Source organism: Loxodonta africana, chromosome 15, assembly GCF_030014295.1.
Source record: "Loxodonta africana isolate mLoxAfr1 chromosome 15, mLoxAfr1.hap2, whole genome shotgun sequence".
Lineage (NCBI taxonomy): Eukaryota > Metazoa > Chordata > Mammalia > Proboscidea > Elephantidae > Loxodonta > Loxodonta africana.
This window is the reverse complement of record NC_087356.1, coordinates 20,870,131-20,887,952: the sequence shown is the minus strand read 5'-3', so window position 1 is coordinate 20,887,952 and position 17,822 is coordinate 20,870,131. Positions and strand designations below refer to the sequence as shown.

Here is a 17,822-nt window from a genome sequence, read left to right as displayed (position 1 = left end):
TCTGAATGTCAACACATGCTGGGATTCTGAACTCAGGCCAATATAAGGTCAAAGACTAGCATATTTTGCATGCCAAGAACAAGCCCAGCTATGTTCCTCATGAATTACAGTGGATAAAGGGTATTGCAGGATAAGATAATAAAATGAAACCCATGCCTCCCCATAAGAAGGTTTAGAATTCTACTGAGATTAATTCTGGCACACTTTTTGTTCAATAATTATATCTAAATTTGAAATATACATTTCTAAAACCTGGGGAATGCACTGAGAGCATGATTTCCATCTATGGAGACACTGGCTAGCTTAAAACAAAGCATTCAAATAAACTCTCCCAAGATAAAACTGTTCTGAGAGTCAACCCTCTGTTCTACTATAAACGGAAAAGGGCACCCCGAACTCTCAATTTAATTATCTGTGCCATCGCAACTAAATTCTGGTCTATTGAAAGCTAATTAACATAGTTTTTAGTCTCATTAATAATGTCTGATTAGATGCTAAAAAGGCTGATTAATGACCACTTCAGGGCTCTTATGTGTAAGTTTAAATATTTCTGTTTCTATACACATGGGATTTGTTTGTGGAGAGCAGAGATACAGCAATTTTTCCCATAAGCATTGTCTTTGATTGTCACTTAATCAATAAATACACGATTAGAATAAGGCTTTGCTTTCATGGAATATAGTGTCTTTCTCTAAAGAGCTCCTAGTATATTACAGACAGGATGGTAATTAATCCCCATTATATCCCTTTGAGGGACATAAATGGAATCCATCATCCCTCCTGTTTTACAGGTGAGGAAACTGGCCAGGGGAAGCACTGGTAAGCAATAGACACGAGTCAGTGATACTTCCTGTGTCAACTTTCAGTGTTTAAGCCTCATCCCAACAGAAGGATGCAGCAAACACCTGTCATAATCCTCATTAATGCCTCTTGCTCAAAAAACCACCTGCTTACCACAGCCTGCAAGGTCCCCCCAACATCCAGCCCTGCCCACCTCTCAGACTTTATCTCCTGTGCCTCACCACCATGCCACCCCTCTGCCCAGCTATTCTGTCCTCCTTTCTGTTCTTCCAACATGCCAAGCTTGTTCCTATCACTCAGGCTCTTGCTCTATTGTCAGTTTCAGGTCTCAGCTCAACCATCAAGCTTTTCCCAGCTCACTTACCACCACCCCACCTTATCACTCTCCCATCAACCTTTCTCTTAGTTCCCTGATAATCTCTCCCTGAGACACCTGTTTAAATTATTTTTTCCCTCTTTGGTGTGTCTCTTCCCAGTCGATTAAACCAAAAAACCAGTTGCTGTTGAGTCGATTGTGACTCACGGCAACCGTATGTGTATCAGAGTAGAGCTATGCTCCACAGGATTTTCAGTGGCTGATTTTTTTTTTTTTAAAGTAGATGGTCTTTCTTCTGAGAGGTCTCTGAGTGGACTTAAACATCCAAATTTTCAGTTAGCAGCTGAGCAATTAACTGTGCAACTCTAAAGTCCTTTCCTATCTTGCTCACCATCCTCAAAACTCTGACTAGCGCATAACAGAAAATCAGTGAATAGCTAGCTGTCAAAGGAATGAATGGCTATTGCTTGCCATGATACACAGATACTCTCCACTCAGATACAACATCAAATCTATAATAAAAAATTTTCAAAGCCTACAGGAAGCATGAACAATCCAATTTGAGGTCTACTATACTACTTTCCTTACATCATTTCTAAGTGATGTCAACTCACTCTTTTCAAATAAAAGCATTCAAGCCTCATAATAAGCTAAAATCGTAGGTAGCAATCAGCCTGCTCAAGGTAATGCTACTCATAGTAACCAAAACAACTGGATACTGAGCTAAAAGAAATCCACAATGGAGAAAAGATTGAAGTTGTCAAGGATTTCATTTTACTTGGATCCACAATCAACACCCATAGAATCAGCAGTCAAGAAATCGAAGGACGTATTGCATTGGGCTAATCTGCTACAAAAGACTCTTTAAAGTGTTTAAAAGCAAACCAAATATGTCACTTTGAGGACTAAGGTACACCTGACCCAAGCCACGGTATTTTAATCACCATGCACGCGAAAGATGGATGATGAATCAGGTAGACCAAACAAGAATTGTTGTCTTTGAGTTATGGCGTTGGCAAAGAATATTAAATATATCATGGACTGCCAGAAGAATGAACAAGTCTGTCTTGGAAGAGTACAGTCAGAATGTTGTCGCAAAGATGGTGAGACTTCATCTCATGTACTTTGGACATGTTATCAAGAAGGACCAATCCCTGGAGAAGGACATCATGCTTGGTAATGTAGAGGATCAGGGAAAGAGAGAGATGAAGGTCCTCGACGAGATGGATTAGCACCGTGGCACCAACGAGGAGCTCAAGCATAGCAGCGACTGTGAGAGTGGGGCAGGACCAGGCAGTGTTTCCTTCTGTTGTACGCAGGGTCGCTAGGAGCCAGAACCAACTCAACGCCACCTAACAACAACAACTCTAAGGTTTAAAATATAACTCCTACTCCATAAAGGTTTGCCACATGATGCAGACGAAATGAATCTTTTTATCCTATAAACAGAATATTGAATTATGGTTTGGTACATAGTAGTTCCATGCTGGCACTAGTTAAAGAATCATAGGTAGGTATACATGATCCTATTAAACTGTGTCATTTATGCTGGCACTCACTAACTATGTGACTTTGAACATATGTTCAACTTTTCGAATCCTCAGTTTTGCCATCTAAGTTCTAAGAGCCATAGAAGTTAAAGGTCACTCAAGCTAGCAGTTTTTATATTACTAACCACCTAGAATATAAACTCAGTTTTGAAATATGCAAATTATAGCATCCATCTGTTGGTACTATTTACCATATAAAGTTGCAGATTGATGTACACAAGCAGTGTCCTCTCTATGGCATTTTCTGTAACATTATCTTGCTTACAGCTTTCCAGGTCCTGTGGAAAATCTCTTTCAGTGATTTTCAACAGAATTAACAAATGTGTCAACATTCCCTTCTCACTATATTTGGATGGCAACACCTTTTGCCCTTTCTTGTTAGTTGTGTCTTACCGTTAGGACCAGAACTGGATAAAAATTAATATTTATGCCATTTATCTTTAGTTACTTTGAAAATTGAGAATTGTCACAGTAATTTATTTCTGCTATGTTTTAAGGGTATTTTTGCATGCCTGTTTGTGAGCAAGTTTTATATACATTCTTATAAAGCAAATGGGATTCACATTTTATTTATGCAAGTGGTATCGGCAAAAATTCTCTTTGGATCATTAAAATTACCTGAGTTGTTACAGCTTCAAAGACCAATGATTTGGTCCTCAAAATTTCAGTGCAAATTTTTGTTGTTTCTTCACATGCTGCAGTCTCTGATTTCATAATTTAAATATCATAAAATAAGAAAGTTCTACCTTTTTTTTCCTCTGTCACTTTTCATGTTATCTAATTTTAAGTAATTGGAACAAACTGTGTCTAATTTCATGCAGCATAATTGCTAGGCAGCCTGGAGCTATAGAGACCCAGCACTCTGTCTCCATTAAGCAATTTTCAGTTGTTCGGGATTTTTTTTTTTTTTAATAGAAATGAACAAGCCTGGACAAAATTAAGTGTCACGATAATCTGGCCGTTGTTAAGAAAAAAATAAGGCATCAACAAAATTCCTAAACCCTCCTCTCCAGTGGGTCAACTGAATGCTTTTCTTTTTCTCATAGTTCTTGGCCTTGGCATCCCACAAACTTTCAATTCCCCCCAAAATCTATAATGGCTAGAATCACATGAAAGCCATTACTTCTTGTAGCTAATCCACAGCCAGCCAAAAATTTGCAAAGAAGTAGGCTTTTTAACTGAAATCCAATATGTTTAAATATCTTAAATCCTATGCATCTTTACTAGATAAGCTTTTTGCGGACAGTATGAGTTATTCCTTTGTAGACTTAGAAAAAATAAATAACTTGACAAAAACCCAACATGCCACAGGCAAGGCTGCTGTAAAAACATTCAAAGCCCTGTTGCATTCAGCCGACAAGGCTAGTGAGGGTACTAGGGGTAAAGGCAACCCGTCATTTTGCAAAGGAGAGAAAATAAAGAGTGATCCCTGAGAAGTGCCATTATAAGAAGAAAACGAGAAATTCATTCCAAACCATTGCAACATAGAGCCTGAGTCACCCCCTTGCCATTTTCCTGGACACCTTTGCTGTTATTGCGTCTAAATGGCAAGGACAGTAGTCTGAGAAAGCTCAGTAGGTTCTTGTGAAGGAAAGATGAATTGCACATGCCGGCTACACCAATCCACCTGACCACTTTGGGATATCAAAGCAAATTTGACCACAGTCCAATAGACAGTGACTGGAGACCTCGCCTTTGTTGTGTACATTACCCTCATGCCATTATCTCTTAAAAGCTTAATTATTTGCAAACAATTGATCAAGATGGGAATTTGAGAAAGGATCGGTAAGGGCCACTGGGAGAACTGCCTCGCATTAAGAGAGCAAACAAAATTACCTTTAGATCTTACTATAAGAATTAACGATTGAGACGGGAGAGTTAGGCAGCACAGTAGCTGCAAGGGTTCTTTCTCGAGTGTTTCCCATTTGATCTGCATTAACACCTCAGGAATGAGTGAAAGCCATAAAACAGTGATTATGTATGGGTAAAGCTGACCCTCCCTTCCAGCATCAAACCAGCACACGTGTATTAGGCTGGCTTGGCTGGGAAAAGAAGAGATGCTGGGCTCAAAGGGAAAGAAGGGGCTTGTAGCCAGTGGAGGCTGAGCGAAAGGGGATAACTTACGCAGTGCTCATCATCCTTTCAGTAATCAACACCCTGACTTCTCCTTTACGGTAGACATCTCAAGCTGAAATATAAACTGCCTGCCTCTCTTCTTGTGTTTCTAGATGTAGTATGACTTCTCATAATGACCCAATATCGCAGAGATGGCTTAATAACCCCATCAACAATAAAAAGCGATCCCTAGAGTATGTGCTCAGGGTAATAGAAATAGTTAAAAAATGTCTGAAAAAAAGCCTCAAGTAGCTTATGTAAAACTTCAGTCTGGACAGTCATTTTAACAGCAGCAGAAAGTAACAGAAAGAAAATGGCAACTTCCTAAAGAAAGTTATCTTTGCACAATGCCAATTTTATTTCTTAAGGCTAGGGTGGGAAGGAGGGGGGTGCTGATCTTGGTTATCTGGTATTTAAAAGTTTGTAACACATTGGAAGAAAACGTTTATTTACACAACCAGGCTGGCTTTTTCAGATGAGTATCAATGAGAAGAGAGAAACTCATCAGTAAACACAGATGGAAAATGTCCAGCCTTATATCTTAATGACATCCTTGACCAAATGTACTCCTTTCATCAAATGTTCCACCCTTGGCTGCAAATGTGGATGCCAAGACAGTGATGAACTTTATCTTATCTACCCTGGTAACCAAGTTCCAATAACATTCCCTCCCTCACTGCCTTGTCCACTCGTAACAGCACATCGTAATGGCGCAGAAAATTTGAAAATAATCCTGTACAGAGCTCGCTGGTGAGATAATGGAAGGCTACGCTGCCCCTTCTCAAGCCTCAGATTAGTAATTTCTTGTGACACAGAACTGCCTCTACACCAAAACTGCAAAACAGATATAACAAAGCAATAGAGGTGGAAGCAATTTTCAAGCAAAATGTTACATGCTATACTTTAAAAGGTATGGGAATAGGTACTGGAGGAACTGACCTAACAGGAGAAATTATGGCAACTGTCCAATATCACCCTTAACAAGGCAATGTTCTGTTGCTTGGCTGAATATGTTGGAAGAACAATCTCAGAACTTCTTTTATCCTTTTTCCTCCAGCCCTTTGCCTCCTCCACAGCTAAGTTTAATGCATTAATATAAGTTGACCTTGAGCTAAACTCTGGTATGTGATGGAGAGATACTCCCTTTAAAGAAAAAAAATCTACTATATATGGCTTTTAACCATTAAATCTCTGTGCTGTTTTAAAATGTCTACTGAGTTTATGTCACTAAAGGAATACTGTGGAGCTAAATGAAAATAACCAGCTATATATTTGATCTTTAAGAGCATAAGCAGAAACTTGCTAACCAAATATCCAAACATATTTATCGTATTTGCTTAACTTTTTCTTTTGCCAGTACAAACTTCTCCCACTCTAAGCAAACCTGCAGTCCTTCTTCCCTTACACATCGACTATGAATAGCTTACATTGTGACAATTACATTGATCTAGGATACTTTTTCCTTTAAAAAAATCCATAATGCTTCCCTATTGTCTTTCAGCTTTATGAATTAGTTTGACTGTTCCAGCGAATGCTTTTTTGTCTTCTGACTGCACATTATCAAAGAGACACTTTGTGCCTCTCATTTGCATTACAAAAGCGGTGCACCAGCGCAGTCTAAGAACAGAGCCTGAATGCATAGTAGCTGAGTCCTGTATCCTTACACATGCTGGAATCAAAAGACGAACGGCCATGTGAGTACTGGCTAAGAAGCCAAAAATGTCTGGAGCATCATCAGTGAAGTCACAGGATTTCAACCTGTTTTCTGAATTCTCCACCGATGCTCCTAGATTGCCTGGCTGCTCAGACTAAACATGCTCCATTTATTGTTTGCTGCTGGCTTTTCCTGCAGCCCAGTTGAGTCATTTTGTAGACAATCCCTCCGGGTTCTTGTATACCCAGCAACAGCCATGAGACGTTGCCAGTGGAGGTGTGCAAGTAGGAAAGTCAGGTAGGAATCTGTAAACTTGATCTTATCACATGAAAATGACCTAACTGGGGAAGGCAAAGTGGAACACTGTAAAATTTCATAACAATCTTTGTTTTTGCACTAATGAGTCTGTCTTTATAATAAGAGCAATGGAAACATTATCTGTAGCCAATTAAAAGAGGCCAATACTAAAAGGCCCTGGCTGCGTCACTTATCTGATCTTTTAATTTCATATAAATATCAGTTAAGCATAAAATAAAAATACTAAGTAAAAAACCAGATGCTTATATTAAGGGATTTCATAGTCCTTTGTACTTGGGATATTTTTAAGCTGCTTGCAATTCTGCAATAATAACCATGTTTTAGATATATTCTTTATTATATATATGCATATATGCATATATACATATATACATAAAATGAGAAACTCTGGTGGCGTAGTGGTTAAGTGTTATGGCTGCTAACCAAAGGGTCAGCAGTTCAAATCCGCCAGGTGCTCCTTGGAAACTCTATGGGGCAGTTCTACTCTGTACTATAGGGTCACTATGAGTCGGAATCGACTGGACGGCAGTGGGTTGGGTTTGGTTTCGGTTATACATAAAATGAATAGATCTAAAACATTATATCTATCTATACATATATATATATATATATAGAACAGGAATATTTTAAAGCATATATATAATAAAGAATAGATCTAAAACACTATATATATGTATATACCCTGGTGGCGTAGTGGCTAAGAGCTACAGCTGCTAAACAAAAGATTGGCAGTTGGAATTCACCAGCTTTTTTTTTTTTTTTTTGGTTATATATATAATGTTTTAGATCTATTCTTCATATTTTATATATATATATGTATATATACACACATATATAAAAACCAAAACCCAGTGCTGTCAAGTGGTCACTATGAGTCGGAATCGACTTGAAAGCAATTGGTTTTTTATATATATATACTTTAAAATATTCCTCTTCTATGTATACAAAAACAAAAACTGCCATTGAGTTGGTTCCAACTCATAGCAATCCTATAAGACAGAGCAGAACTGCCCCATAGGGTTTCCAAGGAGTGCCTGGTGGATTCGAACTGCCGACTCTTAGGTTAGCAGCTGTAGCACTTAAACACTATGCCACCAGGGTCTCCATATATATAACAGGAATATTATAAAGTATGTATATATATATATATATGTGATATAAAATTTAGACTCTAATTTAGCAATTCCTTATAATCTCCTCCTAAAAGTATTAAAATTCATGAAGAGTGCTTGAATTATTTTGTACAATTATGATTATTAATAAAGTTCCTGAATATTGATTTTCTCAGAAGACCACTGCTCTGAAAGGAAACACAAATATGTCCATTAAGAAAAACAGGATGGGAGGAACAGGGGAGGGGAGGGGCGTGGGGAGAATCCATGCTTCACTTTTAAGTGTCTGAATTATTTTAAATAATAGCTCATTTGAACTCTTACTATTTTTAGGCAGTACAAATAGTACGACAAACACACTACATACATTATCTCACATCCTTTTAGAACCCCCCGCCCCCAAGTAGGGACTGTGCTTGGCTGCCTTTCACAGATGAGAAAGCTGAGCCTTGGCCAGGTCAGAAAACATGCACATAGCTACTCAGGGCTGAGGCCAGGTCTGTCCTAGCCTGAGTCTCTCCACTTGGCTGCATTCCCACTGATAATTTCTTTGCCATTTCTTCATCCCTTTTATTTTAACCTAAATATTTTTAAACCAAAACTATATTACTGTATAATGGCACATGAAGAAAGTTACTCATTGTAGTGACTGAATGCTTCTCTACAGTTTTAACAGCCATAATTCAGGGGAGAAATGCCGCCCCACCACCACCACCTCCACCTGCATACCTACTGCTTCCACCCTGCAGGTAAGCATCAAGTGGACGGGATGGTGTTGCGAGGTGGATGTTACTTCACCAGAACCTTGACCTGCATTCTTCCTTGAGCATCCATCCAAAGAGACTTTATTAATAGTAGTTTAGCATTAGTAGGAGTGGTAGAAGTGGTAATCAATCATAGCCTATCGAGATGTGAAGATCTACCAGGCATAGTTACAAATACTTTACAGTATTACTTATTTAATTCTCACAAAAAACCCCATGAGGTGGTTACAACTATTATACCCATTTTACAGATGAGGAAACTTAGGCACAGAAAGGACAATGGACTCTCTCGAGTTCACAGAGCTGATTAGTAGAGCTGGGATTTGAAACTTGGGGGTAACCTATAAGTTGGGAAGACTTTCTTCCAAACTTTTTTGTTTTTTTGTATAGTGAGTGGAGCAATTCCACATCCTTCCTGATGAGTCAGTCGTGAATACATATGATGATTACTACGTATTACATGGAGACGCCACTGCAGTAAGACCTGCGAAAACTAGAACCTGTGGAAGAAGGAAATCTGTCAGAGAAGGAAACACCAAATACTTTCCACTAAAATCAGAAATAGAAAAGTGGTAAGACTGTGCCTGTCAAAGGCAGAAAACTTGGGAGATTGGGAAAAACAAGGCAGTTTTGAGAGCCGTCAAGTTTTGACTCTCATGATTTTCACTGTATTACCTTTCTGTGTGTGTGTGCGTGCGTGTGTGTGTGTGTGTTCTATTCCTACAACTCAGTTCTGTTAATGGAAGCAATAGTAGATTTCTCTAGAAGATAGAAAACTCAGTGAAAACTAACACGCCTGTCACTCCGTTAATGCTCACAGCATTGCATCTAAGTGTGGGAATGACAGTAGGTTACACACCAGAACGCTCTGTGAGGGTCATAGAAACAGACAACTCCTGTCCCATCCAAACAGCCACACTACAATATGCCTTAACTTGTCTGTTTTGAAATAAATTACGTACTTTTTGCCAATTACTTTCATTTCTTATGTGGTTCTTAATCAAATATGAGTGAAATTACATTTGGAAGCATTTCATTTCGGTAGAATAATAATAAAAACACATGAATGCTATTCCCAGTCATGACGCAACTAATTCTGTGCCCAATAAATGTTTGCTGTAGGAATGACTGAGAGCTATTGAAGGTAGAGGCACCAAAAGTGCACAGCCAGCATTCGTAAATAGATCACTTCAGATAAACATCAGAAAACTAACAGCCCCATTCTGGCAATTACTCATCCTTCTCACTCAATTCTACAAATCCTAAAACAGTGCAGATTTTATTTATTTTAATTAACTGACATTTATATAATGTTTACCCTGTGCCAGGCACTGTTCTAAATGCTTTACAAGAATTACCTCATTTAATCCTTACAACAAATCTATGAGGTAAGTGTTCTTACCTCTGCTTTACAGACAGGGAAACTGAGGCACAGACTCTGAGTGACTGCAGGTAGGATGGAGCTGGGATTAGGCCTCAAGCATTCTGGTCTCACAGTCCATGCTCTTTCTTACTGTGCTAGTCAGCTTTTCTTTCTTCGCATGAATGTAAAATTTCACCTAAAGTTTCTCCAAAATCCACTCAATGCTGTTGGGTTTATTTGTGGCAAAAGATCCCTTCCCACTCTCCAATTCCAGTGTAATGAAATTCAAGGTCTCCGTCTTAAAGGGGCCTCACACAGGACTGAAGAAAGGATAAAGGAGATTGTTGAAACAAACAGGCTCTTCCCCTAAGAGTTTCACTTTAACAGATAAAACAAAACAACAGCACACCATATTGGACCACTTTTTTGAAGAGAAAGTTCATGACCACTTTCTACAATAAGCTCCAATAAAGTAAGGATCTTTTTCAAACTACGTACAGCTCGTCTCTGCTATTTCAGAGAGCACGCCAGCTAAAACGAGACCTATCACCAACCCAAACAACACTTTTCCACTTTAAAAATCAAAGTGAGACGGTTCTGAAACCATTAAGAAAAAAAGACAAGGAAGACGAAATACAACCACGCTCTTTCAGAATGAGTGTGTTGACAGTAATCATTACTGCCTTTACAGATGCCCTGTTTGGTATTAAATATTCAGGAAGAATCCTTGTGTAAAGAATAAAGCATCTACAAATTAGGAGCAAAAACAGCACATTTGGTGAGATGCCTGAGACAGAGAAAGATGGAGACAGGGAGAGAGACAGAATCCGCACTGCTCCCAATATGACTAAGGACCCCTGGAACTGGTGCTCATTCTCCATTGCTAATTTTCCCACTTAAATTACAGTGATGGTGTAGCCTCATCTCATTAGAGATCATTGTCCCCAGTAGACAGTTGTGTTTATGGGGGTACTCTGGCTGTTCCACACCTGCTGATCAGGTTGCTATGTGATCAAGCCTGCATACAAACAGCAGACTCGAGCTTGCTGGACTGCAACTGATGAGCCCGGGCTAATTCAGGGGTGATTATGTAGTTTACTGGACCACTAAACCTCTTTAAGCTTGTAATTACTGCCTATTTGAGTAAAGAACATTCAAAAGCAATTCACTGCATCATGCCGGCCACAGCTGGAAGCAGGCTGCCAGCAGTCTGTGGGGACATTAAAATCTACAGGGACGTGGATGGAAGCCCAGCTAGCAGACACTCTCAGCGGCACCGGCAGCCAAGTGTACGCACATTCCGGCTCACCTCTCCTGACCAAGCTTACCATTAAAGGTGCAATGAAAACTATAGAGCTGCCATAAAGATGACAAATAATGGAATGTAATGGTGCAAACTACATTTTAATGATTTTCCCCCTTTGTAAAGCTAAAATTCGAAAAGTCTTTTCACAATGCTGAAGAGAGAGGGAAAGAGAGAGAGAGTGCTTTAAATAATAGACACTGCTGAGATTTACCGTGTGCTTGCTAAAAGTTCCATCCAAAAATACCAACTGGAAAACAAGATGCCTACTTTTTATGCATTATAACAGAGCTGCAAGGCCTAGTCATTGGATTTCTCTTCTGCCCACTTAGCTGCTGTGTTTATAATCTTAGCTGGGAAAATACTGTTTAGCTAGGTGATTGACATCTCCTCAAGTCACATGTGTAGATTTGTGCTGTTAATGAATTAAAATGCCTCTAAGACACCTGAGTGAAATTTACTTTCAGGAGTCTGAGAATATTTAAATGGGGGGCAGGGGCAGGATCAGTATTTATCAATGTTCTCATTTTCTTTTCCTGTCACCTTAACAACTGCAGTCCTTTTGTATCACAAAAGTGTAAAACATGCTTTGCATTGCTGTGGGTATAATTATGACTTGTCTCTAAGTAACAAAAAAAAAAAAAAAAAAAAGACTGGAACTTAATGAAGGGGGATTAAGTTAATTTCTTTTTTAGCTAGCAGTTTCCTGCCTCTTAAAATGCAGACCTTGGTGAACAAAACGTTCGGAGAAGAAAAATTAAGCTTTTTATTTCACTAAAATCTCTACTTTGGACTATTGCTATTAAAATATTAAGATGATGTTTATTCTTTAAAAGTATGTAAATTTGGTATTAAATAAAGCCACAGAAATCCTCTCTGACTACTCCATCCAAAGTCCACAGATCCAGGGGGTTTATGTGTTATCTAGACATCATTCTTATTAATATTCATTAGGTTGGTCTGCTTGCATTTTTATAAGCTGGGAGAGAGGCAAAAGAAACAATCAGAATTCTTTAACACACAGGCATTATCAATTCAACATATGCCAAGTAGCAGAGCACCCAGGTCTAAAGTTAAGATTCAAATGTAATTTACCTTTACTAAGCTAATTTTCATGAAAACTCTTTTCCCTTTACCATTGTAGTCTAAGCTATTTAATTATCTCCATTTCTCTGTACCACAGTTCAATTTTTAATTTATGAGATTATTCAGCACTATATTTTATCTTGGTTATCAGCAAAATCCTTATCTTGCAATCAAACTAAGGAGGATGTCCCTTAAGGGAAAAAAAAAAATCTAAAAACTTTAAATTGTTTTAGTAACAAAATTATCTTTATGATCCTTCTTAAGCAAACCTTTTCTAAGTCCCGAAAGCATTTACTGATATGAATTCCCTGTCTGTCTCCAGAGTGGTTATAGGCGGGGGCTAAGTCTTAGTCAAAATTTGGGCAGATCCCCAGTATTTTTTTTCCCCCCAAATTATGCTTTCCCAGTTGATTCACTCTAGCTGGACAGGAAAAGGGTACTGCAGTGGTGGACTTATTTCTGTAGAGTTCTCACAGGTGTTCAGGGAACAACTTAGATGACTGAAAGACAGAGCAGAACCTGTCGCCAGCAAGATTACCAGATGAAGTTGGCAGAAATAAAGGTATTCAATCAAAGTTAATTTGAAGGTCCATTTGGGTTTTTTTTTTTTTTTTTTAAGACTTCGTATAACACTTCATATTTTCAAACAGCTCTTGTATATTTCACCAAATTTCAGCTTCACCATCACTTGGAGAGGCTGGAAGGACAGGTAATGTTGCCCCAGGTCTAGAGGAGAAAAACTGAAACTCAGGGTGGACTACATGCAAGGTTATCAGGATTCTGTGGTCAATAGGTTGTGGCTCCTAGGCCTGAAACCAAGCCTCTGACTTCTCAGCCTAGCTCACTTTACACTCTACTGAAGCTCAAAGTTTATCTTGTTAATGATAAAATAAAAAGGTGTAGCTTCATCTGCTGGGAATCTATTGCGAGTTAGGGGCTCAGCCTCATTGCCCTATCCCCAGGGTGAAACGAAGACCTAAAATTAAAACAAAACAAAGCAGAATATCTGACAAATTGGCTGTCATAATTTCTAATAAAACTTATCAAAGTAATCTAACTGGTAATACTAAAAAGTCTTAAACAATGGCATTTTTCCCTTCCGCAACAGGCTTTGGAAATATTGTTAATTAATGACTGGTTAGTTTCTTCTTCTTTGAAACAAACAGATTTAGTTTTGTTTTAGTTAATTAATTAATTAAGTTTTTCCTTTGCCATTTCATTAGTGACTTAAAGTTGCTAATTACATATACAAGGGGCCTAATTTTCTTCCTGCCTAAGTCTTCCTAAGAGAAATGAGGCCTGTGTGGAGAGTCATTCACCTGTTTAGGCCAGGAGAGTGGTCATTAAGTCCATTTCTGCTTCAGTGGTGTGGTTACACATTTACAAATGGCAAATCTAAAGGAAAACATTTTAAGCAGTTACTGGTTTCAACAGGCGCAGTTAGGTGGAACGATTTCATTAGATAACTGACGTTTAGGTCCTCGATCCCATACTGACTGTATGATCCTGAGCAAATCATTTCAGCTCTCTGAGCCTCAGTTTCCTCATCAAAAGAAATGGGGGAAACAAAACGGCCTCACCCAGTACCGGTGGTGGTCAAATGAGGCAACATACGTCAAATTGCTCAGCACAGTGGTTGGCATATATTTATCGCTTATCAAGATTACTCAGAATTAGTTTTGCTAATCTGTGTAAAAATACATACATAATATACATAGTTTTCAATTTGCAAGGAAAAGGATCTGAGTAGGTGATTCTTATAAATTTTTTTCTAGTATTTAAATTAGGGTTTAATACTTTCTTGGAATTCTCTTTATTTGGACAAACTCACTTCCAGAATACATAGGCGAGCCCACCTTCACAGGCATGCAGACTGTGTGGTCTCACAGGACCCCGTACATAGACGGGGCCCATGCTTAGCTTACTGTGCTGTCACCAATTCAGAATTCTCAATACATTTTTAAGAAGGGACCCTGAATTTTCATTTTGCACTAAAAGCCCCCACAAATTATGTAGCTGTCCCTGCTAAAAGGAAAGGGAGGTTTTGTTTATCCTTAGCTACAACCCCTCTTGAATTTATTTGAGTTTCACAGAAGTAAATAAACAGTTACTATGTCCTTATTCAAAGAGTGTAAAAAAGGACACACTAAAAAAGCAAGATGCAGGAGATGAGGCGGACAGCGTAGATGTGCTCAGGCCTCAGACAGATGAGTCAGGACACTTAAATGACCCTCCTGTGGCCTTCAAAGGTTCACACACTCCTGTAAGTGCCTAAATCACCCTTGGGGACTGACGGAGGCACTGAGAAAATATTCCACGTTATAAAATCTATGGGGAGAAAAAAATCAATAATCTGGATCCTTCAAGGTGTGAGGCCCATTCTGGCTCACTGGTCTTAGGGATGTTGAGAGCCTTTGTCTTTTGGTGGCTGGAAGTCAGAACTAGCAATTTGCCTACCTTCCTTGACAGGGGATGAGTGCCACATTTCACAGAAGAGTGCTCTCGAGAAAAGGGAGCAGAGAATCTTTTGGCCTGGGCTCCAGCTAGGATAGATCGAGAGTGAGAACTCGCCCTTGCATGCCAACCAAATGCTGCCCTAACTAAAAACAAACCTTGGCAATAAAGTATTTGGAAATCATTTCACTTCCAGCATATTCACAAAAGGAGTTTATCAATAGTCATCATCAATTCATTTGGTCAGACGATTTGGGGGGTGGGGGTATGCTTTCATATTGTTTTTAGGCCTCTTAAGTGGAATTCTACATTTTGTTTAAGGAGGTTGAGACAAATACATAAATAAGCAAACAAAAGAGAAAAGATCATAAGTAATAAGTCATAAATTTTCAGAAACCTCCAGCACATTTGGATTTGGCATCTTACCTCAAACCTAAGATGGCGGCATAGATTTATAAAAATGCAAAATTCCCTTCTTTTGATGAGGCCAAATGATGAACTCGACTATTATATGCATATATTTTGTTTAATGGCTTCATTTATTTTAATAACAAAGAAACTAGATTTTACAGATGAAAGCCTCCCCCTCCCCATGGCTCTAGTGCTACAGGGATTTTAAAAATCTGTGATGTTAACCAATATGTGATAATGGATGCTCTCAGGGGCCCTATTTTATAACATTTTATGCAGTGAATACCTACGCTGAGTGACTACCACCAGAGTGTTTACCCCTATTTTAAGAAGGTACAATTGGGTTGAGCGTCAGAGGGCCTCATGATTGTTCCATGTTTTTGTTCTCTGAACGCATACATGTTCAGTAAACAGTTGGCTGTGGAAATCACAGAACAACAGAATTAACTCACTAAAGATTTATTATAACTGAGGCAAGAAAGTGCTGTTCATGTGATTTCAGAGATAAGAAAATAATTGCATAGACCTCTTTTTCCTCTGTTCAGAAATCAGCCTACAGGGTTTAATATTTTGTGGAAAATCGAAAAAATAAATCACAGCAAGTAGCTTCAGTTTAATTTTTGTTTGATTTCTTCATCACAGTGCATATCTATGGTGAGTCAGGACACCAGCAACTCATCAAAACTAATTCTCATAGGAACAAAAAACACACCACCTCAGACCTTCTCTTTTAGCCACTAAAACTTCCCCATTTGTTCAGAATATATAGCCAGTTTCAGAAAAAGAACATATGGCTCACTGAAATTCTGGTGAGATGACACAAACCAAAAGAAAAGCAGTCAGCAGTAGTATATTGTTGCTGAGGGCCATACCTAAGAAAATCTAGAACACAACAGATGCAACTTGCCAGCTACGCACAGGATGTCGAGTGATTTTACAGACACTATCTTGGCCCAAGATGGCAGCTCATGATTAATGGCTGCATCATCCTTGGCCCTGCTGCAGTCAGGCCTGGGGTCTGATCCTGACACACAGAGCCTTCGTCCGCAGCCAATCAGCAGATGTAAGCACATAGGCCCTGTCAGGTTGACATATCATTCCTTCGACAGTGTCAGCGAGTATTAATGTTCAATTATCTGTCCTAGAAATGACCCTCGCCTTTATGCATTGTGCAACTGCACGCATGGCACTCTGGTAAGCCCAAAGACAAGGGCAGAAATGCCCGCAATAAACTAGCTACTGGAACTTGGCTTTCCAACCTTATTATGACATTGCCTTGCGCTACTAAATGGGAGACTATTTTTAGTTCTTTCCCTAATACATGTTTGAAGGGCCTCAGAGCCATTTTATTTATTTGTTCATTTATTTGCCTTTTAGCATGTTTGCTCATCAGTCGTCTTTACTATTTAAGCAGCAAGACTTCAAATGCATCATCTTGTGGCTTGACGATCACATGGAGCCAACTGCTCTTTATGTGTGACAAGGAGCAGTTCATTATGGCTGGGTGCCTTTTTAGTTCGTGAACCCAGGTGTATATCATTTACCATCAAACCAAAATGACAACAGCAGACTCTTCTAGAGCGGTGTCAATTCACGAAGCTGTAGCAATCTGTCCAAGTCAGGCATCCCTACTTCTCACTGCTAAAAATGAGGCCTCTACCAGAGGAATGGTTTAAGAAGCATACCTGAGATCGTCTGGACTGTTAACTTGTACAGTTGCTCAAATATTTAAAAATCTGGCTTGGATTTGTTCTAGTTAAATTCAAGATCTCCCTTTTCTCTCAAAAAACATGGTAAGAAAACATTTTATCTTAGCAGACAGCTGCATTTGCCTGGTTTTCGTTGAACTCCCATTCAAAGGTTATCAATAACAAGTTTGCAAACTTCTCATACAGCCAGCACTGGAAGATAATGTACAGTAATTGCATGATAACTTCCTCTAAAACTGAGATAAAACCTTTCGTGCAATCTGGAGTTCACCAACCTCAATATGATAGCACAACCTTAAGTAGCTGAGATTGGGGCTCAATGAACTTTCCCCAAGGTGCTAATTTTTAAGGAATAGAAAACGCAACTATTTTCCTGTGAAAAACCCCTAAAAACTCATTTTTCACCTCAAGTTTAAAATATGAAAACCAGGTTTATTATGAAATGTACCTGTTAGATGTCTAGTGAGTCCTAGGGCATAGTCTGGTGTATAGCAATATTTCTACGTGTATTCTCATTGCACAGTGAAAAACTCCATTCATTTGTTCATTTATTTTTTTGTTTTTTTTTTACTGTGTTCCCAAGGAACCCTGGTGGTAAGGAACCCTGGTGGTGCAGTGGTTAAATCAATTGACTGCTAACCGAAAGGGTGGTAGTTTGGAACTACCAGCAGCTCCAGGGGAGAAAGGTGTGGCAGTCTGCTTCTGTTGAGATTTACAGCCTCAGAAACCCTATGGGGTCATTATGAGTCAGAATCAACTCCACGGCAGTGGGTTTGGTTTATTGTGTTCCCAAGAGCAATTCTTCCAGCCACTTCCATACTCTTCCAGTTCCCAGTCCTACTCCTTGAGCCTTCAGAGTTGACTTT

The 17,822-nt window shown here is 39.0% G+C and overlaps 1 protein-coding gene across 3 annotated transcripts in view; it reads right to left on the bottom strand.

Moving 5' to 3' along the window:
- MEIS1 (Meis homeobox 1) overlaps positions 1-17,822 on the bottom strand; it is a 142,814-nt gene that overhangs the window by 25,867 nt on the left and 99,125 nt on the right. The window lies entirely within an intron of this gene.